Consider the following 10,644-nt stretch of genomic DNA (forward strand, 5'->3'; position numbering starts at 1 on the left):
AGCTTTGAATATGTTCTACCATATTCATAGCCAAGTCCCTCTCCTCTATGTCTCATGACATTATAAACAAGATTAGCAGCTTTGCTCTTACCAAGGTTGAGATGCACAAACTGTTGAAGAGCTATTTCCTGCTCATCAATAGGTTTGTGACAAACAGCACAACCCTTTTTAAAGTCATTTACTCTATTCAGAGTTTCTTGATATAGACCTTGAAAATGTTCTGCTTGTTCAGTCAGAGTGTTAAGCTTTTCTTGTAAAACTTTTTGTTTACTTAACACTCTGAGATGTTTCTCAATGACCTTGTTAAGTGCAGTTATAAGTTGAGATTTAGAGCAGTCAGAAAATACCTCATCAGTTACTTCTGAATCTGATTCTGATTCATCGTCTGAGTCTGCATCTGAGTCAGTTGAAGCCATCAGGGCTAGATTTGCCTCTTCTTCTTCCTCAACTTCTTCCTCAGATGATAGCTCTTCAAAGGTAGCCATCAGACTCTTTCTCAATTTACTCTTGAATTGTTGCTTCTTTGAGCTGTATCTTTTGCTTTTGTCTTTAGCAGACATTTCTGGACAATCAGCAATAAAGTGTCCTGGCTTCTTACAGTTGAAGCAGTTCTTCTGATCATCCTTTTTGCTGACAAAATTTCTGGAGCTGTTACCTCTGAAATTTCTTTTGTTAAATCTGTTCCATTGCTGAAACTTGGTGAATAAAGCAAACTCATCCTCATTCATCTCATCCTCTTGACCATCAGCAGAAGATTCTTCTTCAATATCAAGAAGCTGAGTCTTAAGAGCCTTAGAAGTAGTCCTAGTTGACTGTAAAGCCACTGACTTGGACTTCTTCTTAGTTTCTGAGTCAGCATCCAGAACCATCTCATGGCTTCTGAGATTGCTTATCAGAGCTTCAAGACTCAGAGTCTTGAGATTTTGAGCTTCCTCTATTGCAGTGACCTTGGGTCTCCAAGCAATAGGAAGACTTCTCAGAATCTTCTGAACATGGTCATAGGTGGAATAACTTCTCTTAAGAGCTTTAAGACCAGATACAAGGATTTGAAACCTTGTAAACATAGTCTCAATGTTTTCATCTTGTTGCATAGTGAATAGTTCATATTGCCTTATCAAAAGACTAGCTTTAGCCTCTTGAACCTTTTCATTACCATCATAGGTAGCACACATAGAATCAAAGATAGATTTAGCAGTAGACTTGTTCTCTATTCTGACATAATCCTCATGTCTAATAGCACCAACAACAATGTCCTTTACTCTATGATGCTTAGTGTAGGTCTTTAAGTTAGCTGGTGTGAGTAACTTTCTATGCTCAATGGACAATCTTCCATGTTCATTTAAGTTTTCAAAAGTTACTCCCAGCTCAACCAAATCCCACAACTCATGATCAATAGCAGTAATATTGCTATACAATCTTTCCTTCCACCACTCAAATAATGATGCATCACCATTGAATATAGGGGCTTTTCTATTGCCACTATGTTCATGTGATTCATTACTTAAGTAGTCAAAACCAAAAGCATTTCTTGGACCACCACCAGCACCACTGGCCTCACCGGCTTCACCGGTTGTTCTAGTGCTACTATCATCTCCTCCAGACATAGTGTTCTCACAAGATCTTTACTGTCTCACTGTTAAGTGAAAGTAACAGACCAGAGCTCTAGATACCAATTGAAGGTGTGAAAACACAAGAAGGGGGGGTTGAATTGTGTTTTAGCTAAGTTAAAACTTTTTCAAGTTCTTAACTCAACTAAGTTAGCAGCGGATAAATAACACAAATAATAACAAGATAGAGAGAGAGAGAGAGATCACACAAGCAATTTATACTGGTTCCTCTCACAAAACGAGAGTAGTCCAGTCCCCTTGCACTTCCAAGGGAGTTCACTATAATCACACAAGATTACACCTGCTCAAGCACACAAGCAAGAGACTTCTCAACAATGCTCAAGCACACAAGCAAGAGACTTCACACTTAAGCACACAAGCTTAAGTTTCTCAAGTAACAGAAAAGTATATAACAATATACAAATGCTCTTAACAGAACCTAATGAGAGCCAATACAAAGAGTACAGAGTATTAGACTAAAGTGCAAAAACACTTGATAAGAGGTTCAGAGCTTGTATACACAGAGTTCAGAGTTTGTTCAGCGCACGTTTAATCCTTGATAATTGTATATATGTTGTAGCTGATTCTTCTAGTATATATACCACTAGAAAAGAGTCGTTGCAAAAAGGAGCCGTTGGAGTTGATAATCTTTTGTCTTCAAGCAGTCTGTCTTGATGCAGTTTGTTTGTATCTAAACTGAGTAAGAGTTTCAGCTACTTTGACTACTGCAGAGTGGACTTTCCTTATTCAGCTAACAATTCTGAAGACCCACGTTCTCAAGAGAGTACAGACAAAACAAGAGTAGCTGAACTGATCAGGCTTGAAAGGTCCTTTTCTTCATTGGTAGAAGAGTTGACTTGCAAAGAGAATCTTTCACAGATTTCAAGAAGCTCTTCAGAGTTTGATGAAGCTTGTAGTCAGTCAAGAAGTTCTGAAGTCTTCATCCTCTGAATGTTGTAACTTCTGAAGTCTAACATCTTCTGAGCGCGTGAACTTCTGAACACACATCTTCTGAAGGTTTATTCAGAGCATTATATCTGCACACTTAAAATAAATTTTTAGTCCTTCCAATTGTTTATTAATACTTTGTTATCATCAAAACCTTTATAGATTTAGGGGCAAACATTTTTTAAATCAATTTTGTTCCAACACTTAAACACTTCTCAATATTCATGCATATATCATACATCTATACATATTCACCAACATCTATCATTCCATTATAATCTACCAGACAAATTATAATTCAAACATCACTTATACGTCAACAATTATCACATAATCAATCATCCACAAAATACACCAAACATATAGTTTCACGTCGTCTCAGACAATACCAAAACATCAACAAACATCATATAACTCAATTACAAATAGGAATATACATAAAGTTCCTAATGTAATCTAACACCACAAATACATTGTTCAGATTATGATCATGACGGACCCTGCGTTGTTCATTTTATAGTCATGACGGACTCTGCTCCTCACATACGGATTAACAATCAACATTTACCAAGTATGTGTGATAACACCGAAAAATGCACTATTTTATCACTATTATTTCCTTAAGTATTTTAATATTTTATCTAATTTATCCTAGTATTAATAAAATAATTATTGTTTTTTTTATGAAACTACAGATGTGCCGAGACCAAAAAAAATATCAAAGAAACAAAGCAAAACAAGTGGCACCAGCCACATGAATACAAGGCGCCAGCCATGTATTTAAGGGACACAAATTTTGTGCTAGCCACAAGATTTAAGGTGCCAGCCGTGGAATTTATGGCGCCAGCCTTGAAAATTGTGGCGCCAGTCACCTATTTTAAAGGAACACGTGCAAAATTTAAACAACACATGGCGCCGGTCGTGAGCTATTCTTCAGCAAAAATATCAGTCTCATCTTATCAAGTCAGTTGCGAATCGTGGGGAGAAATTAAAGGAACTGAAAGCAGAAAAGGCAGGACTCCTCAGCCTATATATAGATGCATTCAGAATGAATTAAAAATCATCTTTCACTACGTCAAGCTGAAGAGAAAAAACACATACTTTAAATTTTTAGACTTAAGTTTACTGCTTTACGTGTTGAGAGCTGCAGCTTGTCCTTTGTTTCCTGTTTCAATTCCAGTTTCGGTTGTCTGTAAGTTTACATTAATCAATATATTTAAGTTTATTTTCCAAATTCCAGTTACTATTACTGCTCACTTTAATTATTTTAAATCCATATCTATGTTTTCTTTTTCACGTAACTACTATTATATTATGCCTTTATTTATAATTATGTCCAACTAATTTAATATAACTGGTATGTGAAATAGGTGTCTGATATGAGTTCGGTAATTAAACTGTGAATTAAATTTTCAAGTCTAGTTTTCTGTTTCAGTTTTTAATTAAACAATAGATTATAATTTTGCACGATAGTGAAAATTAATTAAAGTATGAATTAACAGAACGATTGTTTGAAATTTATATTAGATAGTAAAAACTGAACATTAACTTTAATATCGCGATAGCTCTTTAAGGTTAATTAAATTATATTAGTTTTCAAAAGGTATTTTATGAACTAATGATTGAGCGATAGCAAAAACATCTTATTTATATTATATAATTTAGTCCAATAGTGTGATGACATGAGTTCTATATTTTTAAACTAGTATCGTTTTGTGAAAACTAGACCATTTTAGTAAAATTTAATTGATTTCCAAACAATATTTTTATAAGTAAATGTTATAGCGAAAGTGATACATTTATTTTATCATTATATAATATAACTCAATAGCGCGAAAGTGTGAGACGAGTATTTTTAAATCAATTTTAAAAAAAAAAGACTAAACTTTTCAAAACATAGTGTTTATTACCGAACCCATTGAAGTACCTAAAGTAACATTCCAGTTAGTTAAAATCCAACTTATTTAAAACCAATTCTTAATAGTCACTGTTATTTAATTTAATTATTTTATTTCTAGGTAATTATTTTACAAACCCCTTTTTAATTATTATTAAGCCTTAACCTTACATTGTATTAAAAACATAAGCGAAATTTTAACAAATAGTCCCTGTGGGATCGATAATCTTTTCTAACTACACGATAAGTCTGTGCACTTGCAGAAATATCGCAACAAGTTTTTGGCGCCGTTGCCGGGGACTAATTTAGTCAAATTTTCGCTATACAGTTTTTAATCCGTAACGATTAAGGCAAACCCTTAAACCTTTTTCTTAGGTTGTATGCCCAATACTCGTAACTCCGAGGAACCATTACAACAACCTATACCCGAAATAGAACGTTTTATTCATTTTAAACGTCGAATCCGCGAACTTCAAAACCTCTTACCCATGGCTAACAACGCACGTCCTCTTAGGGACTACGCCGTTCCTTCCGAAGAAGAACCGCATTCGAGCATCGCGCCCCCTAACATCGAAGCAAGAAACTTCGAGTTGAAACCCGCTTTGTTGCAAATCGTGCAACAAAACCAGTTCTCTGGTTCCCCTACGGAGGATCCTAACCTCCATTTATCAGTGTTTGTGCAGTACGCAGACACAATAAAAGCAAATGGTGTCGAACCCGAAGCAATACGACTCCGTCTTTTCCCGTTTTCTTTGAGAGATAGAGCTAGAGCTTGGCTCCAAGCTCTACCTTCGAACTCCATCACTACATGGAACGAATTGAAGAAACAATTCTTGGCCAGATATTTCCCGCCAAGCAAGACAGCTATGCTAAGAGCCCAAATCAACGGATTTAGGCAAAAAGAAGGAGAATCACTTTTCGAAGCATGGGAAAGATACAAGGACATGATGAGACTCTGTCCACACCACGGTCTAGAACAATGGCTCATAATCCATACCTTCTATAATGGCCTGCTTTATAACACAAGACTAACCATAGATGCAGCCGCCGGCGGAGCGCTGATGGATAAACCTTACCAAGAAGCCACCCAGCTTATAGAAAACATGGCCCAAAACCATTATCAATGGGGAAGCGAACGCGCTGCCATAGAGAAATCCCAGACAAAAGGCGGTATATACGAAGTAAGTGGCATAGACCATGTCAACGCCAAAGTAGAAGCCCTTACTCAAAAGTTGGAGAGTTTAACCCTGCCAACCACATCCACCGTAGCTGCAATCCAACCAAATTGCGAAGTATGTGGAGTCCCTGGTCACGTACCATCTGATTGTGCTATATTAGCCGGACTCGACCAAGTACACTATGCCGCTCTGTCCAATAACTATAATCCTGGCTATAAGAATCATCCTAATTTATCTTATAGGAACAACAATACACTCAACCCTCCTACTCAAGCACCTCCAGGTTACCAAAAGCAAGGAGGACAACCAGTTGCACCTTATCCACCAAGGAAGTCTAACTTCGAGATTATGGCGGAAAAATGCTTAAACCAAAATGCTCAAACTAATGAGTTGGTAAAACAACTATCCACTAAGATAGATGCCCTAGCCACCCATAACAAAATGCTAGAAACACAGATTTCCCAAGTGGCACAACAGCAAGCAGCTATGGCCGCTCCAGCTGGCACATTTCCAGGACAACTTGAGCCTAATCCCAAAGGGCATGCAAATTCCATACATGCTATAATCACTAGAAGTGGGAAAGAATTGCAAGGTCCACCTGATCCTCGAGTCAAAAACTCGGGAAGCGTTAAGAAAACCAGCATGGAGGCCGAGAATAGTGAATCCCCAAAGGAGCCTGTGAGAGAAGCCGAAAATCCTCAATTAGGAGATAAGGAGGAGACAACCGAGAAGCTTACACCTGCTGCACCACCTGTTTACAAAACACCTATCCCTTTTCCTCAAAGATTGGCTAAGACTAAAACTGAAGGGCATTTTAAGAAATTTGTAGAACTTCTGAAACAACTAAACATAACCATACCTTTCTCGGAAGCAATAACGCAAATGCCCACATACTCGAAATTTCTTAAAGAAATTTTATCAAACAAGAGGAAATTAGACGAGGATAGTACAGTCGCACTTACCGAAGAATGCAGTGCCATATTCCAAAACAAAATGCCACCTAAACTTAAGGACCCTGGAAGTTTTTCAATTCCCTGCGTAATAGGCAACTACGTAATAGATAAGGCACTATGCGACTTAGGAGCAAGTGTTATTCTCATGCCCCTCTCGATCAGCAAAAAGTTAAACTTGAGTGATCTAAAACCTACTAGGATGTCTCTTCAACTAGCAGACCGTTCAGTTAAATACCCTGTAGGTATCCTAGAAAATATTCCAGTAAAAATCGGCCAGCTTTACATCCCTACCGACTTCGTAGTAATGGACATTACGGAAGATTCATGTATTCCAATCCTTTTAGGAAGACCATTCCTGGCCACAGCAGGAGCAATAATAGACGTTAAGCGAGGAAAACTTACTCTAGAAGTGGGCGAAGAAAAAATTGAATTTATTCTTTCTAAGTTCATGCAAACACCCGCCGTAGAAGACACTTGTTACGCTATAGACATAATAGATGAGTGTGTTAAAGAGATAGAGAAAGAATTACCTAAAGAGGCGGAGATCCTGAAACATCCTATAGATATAGACAATAGTTTAACAGAAGATCCACCGCTTGGACCTAATTCCACGCTTGAACCTAAACAACTCTCTCTGGAACTCAAACCGCTACCTAAGAACCTTAGGTATGAATATCTAGACGAAAATATGAGTCGCCCAGTCATAGTGAACGCTGACCTAAACCCGATAGAAACAGAAAAATTATTAGATGTCTTAAGAAAATATCCTGCTGCCTTAGGTTACAACATCTCAGACTTAAAGGGAATTAGTCCCTCTGTATGCATGCACCGAATCTTATTAGAGGAAGATGCAAAGACTTCGAGAGAACACCAAAGAAGAATAAACCCTATCTTAAGCGAAGTCGTTAAGAAAGAAGTGTTGAAACTCTTAGACGCGGACATTATATATCAAATATCTGATAGCAAATGGGTCAGCCCTGTTCATGTAGTACCAAAGAAAGGAGGACTAACAGTAGTCAAAAACGAGAAGGGAGAATCTGTACCTAAGCGAGTGGAATCAGGATATAGAATGTGCATCGACTATAGAAAATTAAACAAAGCCACTCGGAAAGATCATTTTCCTCTACCTTTCATTGACCAAATGCTCGAGCGTCTAGCTAAACACTCCTATTTCTGTTATTTAGATGGATACTCTGGATTTTTCCAAATCCCAATACACCCCGACGACCAAGAGAAGACCACCTTCACATGTCCTGTAGGTACCTTTGCCTATAGACGTATGCCTTTTGGATTGTGTAATGCCCCTGCGACTTTCCAACGATGTATGATGGCGATATTCGCAGATTTTATAAACAATAAAATGGAAGTATTCATGGATGACTTTTCTGTTTATGGGGAAAGTTTTGAAGGATGTCTCGCTAATTTAGAATTGGTATTACAAAGATGTGTTAAAGTCAACCTAGTACTAAATTGGGAAAAATGCCATTTCATGGTCCGTGAAGGATTAGTGTTAGGACATATAGTTTCTAATAGAGGAATAGAAGTGGACAAAGCTAAAATCGAAGTAATAGAAAACCTTCAACCTCCCAAAACCATTAGAGACATAAGAAGTTTTTTAGGACACGCAGGTTTCTATCGGCGATTCATAAAAGACTTCTCTAAAATAACTAAACCCTTAACCGGCCTTTTAATGAAAGACGCCGAATTCATCTTTGACGACAAATGTATGGAAGCATTCCAACTCCTCAAGCAAGCCTTGATTTCCGCACCTATAATGCAACCTCCTGATTGGAGTGAACCTTTCGAAATCATGTGTGACGCCAGCGATTACGCCGTAGGAGCCGTTCTAGGACAAAGAAAGGATAAAAAGCTACACGCTATCTATTATGCAAGTAGAACCCTAGACGCGGCACAACTAAACTATGCTACCACCGAAAAAGAACTCTTAGCTGTCGTATTTGCAATCGACAAATTCCGCTCATATTTGGTGGGATCTAAAATCATCATTTACACCGATCACGCAGCAATCCGATATCTTATGAGTAAAAAAGATGCAAAACCAAGACTGCTAAGATGGATACTGCTGCTACAAGAGTTCGACCTAGAAATCAAAGATAAGAAAGGCATAGAAAATACGGTAGCAGACCACCTATCTAGACTAGATGATATTAGGAAAGAACATATCCCAATTAACGATGACTTCCCTTGTGATAGACTGATCGCTCAATTAGATTTCTCCTTCGGCGAAGAAAAAGCTGGCAAGGAAGAAATAGAAACCGCTCTAGTCCAAACTACAGCCCCCTGGTATGCTGATTATGTTAACTACATAGCTACCGGAATAATACCTCCTGAATTATCTTATCAACAAAAGAAGAAATTCTTCCATAATGTTAAACAATTCTATTGGGACGAGCCCCTTTTATTTAAAAGAGGCGTCGACGGAATTTTTCGTCGATGCATCCCCGAAGAAGAAATGGAGAGTGTCATTACCCATTGTCATTCCTCACCTTATGGAGGGCACGCAAGCACTTCTAAAACCGCTTATAAAATTCTACAAGCCGGCCTCTATTGGCCTAACCTTTTTAAAGATGTTCACACGTTTATTGCAAAATGTGACCAATGTCAGCGTACAGGAAACATCTCAAGAAGAAACGAAATGCCACTCACAAACATCCTAGAAGTAGAAATCTTCGATGTTTGGGGAATAGATTTTATGGGACCTTTTCCATCCTCCATGGGCAACAAATTCATACTCGTAGCTGTAGATTATGTGTCAAAATGGATAGAGGCTATAGCCTCACCTACAAATGATGCGCGAGTAGTCACTAAGTTGTTTAAGAAAATCATTTTCCCTAGGTTTGGAGTCCCCGGGTTAGTCATAAGTGATGGCGGATCACACTTCATATCAAAACAATTAGAGAATTTATTAAAGAAATGTGGAGTGAAACACCGAGTTGCCACACCATACCATCCACAAACAAGCGGCCAGGTTGAAGTCTCTAATAGAGAAATCAAATCAATCCTTGAAAAAACTGTTTCCACTTCTAGAAAGGATTGGGCCGCAAAGCTTGATGATGCTCTATGGGCACATAGAACAGCCTACAAAACACCAATAGGGACCACCCCATTTAGACTCGTCTATGGAAAGTCATGTCACCTGCCGGTGGAATTAGAACATAAGGCCTATTGGGCAGTTAAAGCCCTTAATATGGATTACCAAGCTGCCGGAAGAAAAAGGATTTTAGAATTACATGAACTAGAGGAACTTAGACTAGATGCTTACGAAAATGCCAAGATTTACAAAGAAAGAACTAAAAAATGGCATGACGGGCATATATTGAGAAAAGAATTCAAGGAAGGGGAACTTGTACTTCTCTTCAACTCTAAACTAAGATTATTTCCTGGAAAACTACGTTCCAGATGGTCAGGACCATTTAAAATAACTAGAGTTTTTAAAAATGGGGCCATAGAAGTCAAGAACGGATCAAACGGGACATTCATTGTTAATGGGCAACGTTTAAAACATTACTACTTCCCTAACGATAGAGATCACTACTCAAGTTTAAAGTTAGATGATCTCCCACCTGAAACCTAAACGTTTGCCCGAATTATTGTCAAGCTACCGACATTAAATGAAGCGCTGCATGGGAGGCAACCCATGTTTATATTTTCTATTATTTTATTTCTTGTACTTTAATATTTTTAATTTTTAATTTTATTTCATATACTTTAATTCGCATATTTTGTTGATCAGCACTAACCTTTTTGATTGTTTTTTCTCCTGATTATAGCAGATAGTGAGTAATTTTTTAAAAAAAAAATAAAAAAGAGAAAGAAAGAAAAAACGAAATGGAGGACAAAATGATAGTTAACTTCAGAAGCGCTATACAGAAAAAACGATACGAAGACCTTTCACACCGAGTGACATCATTCCATGTTTTTCCAGACAGTTACGCCTTAGTAGCTTTAGGAATTTCTGAGAGCGTGAGATTCTTGATTAACCAACTAGGTTGGGACCGCTTCACTTTTTCCAACCCACCCACCTACCGAAATCTGACTCT

The 10,644-nt window shown here is 37.8% G+C and overlaps 1 non-coding gene and 1 pseudogene across 1 annotated transcript; one reads left to right on the forward strand and one right to left on the reverse strand.

Annotated features, from left to right (window-relative positions):
• The first annotated feature begins 4,940 nt into the window (after positions 1–4,940).
• On the forward strand, positions 4,941–10,257 carry LOC123922964 (annotated as a pseudogene).
• On the reverse strand, positions 5,319–5,425 carry LOC123882509. Its single transcript, XR_006799839.1, has one exon. It is a non-coding gene; the product is annotated as a small nucleolar RNA R71 (small nucleolar RNA).
• Positions 10,258–10,644: the final 387 nt, after the last annotated feature.

The sequence above is a fragment of the Trifolium pratense genome, linkage group LG4, assembly GCF_020283565.1.
Source record: "Trifolium pratense cultivar HEN17-A07 linkage group LG4, ARS_RC_1.1, whole genome shotgun sequence".
NCBI lineage: Eukaryota > Viridiplantae > Streptophyta > Magnoliopsida > Fabales > Fabaceae > Trifolium > Trifolium pratense.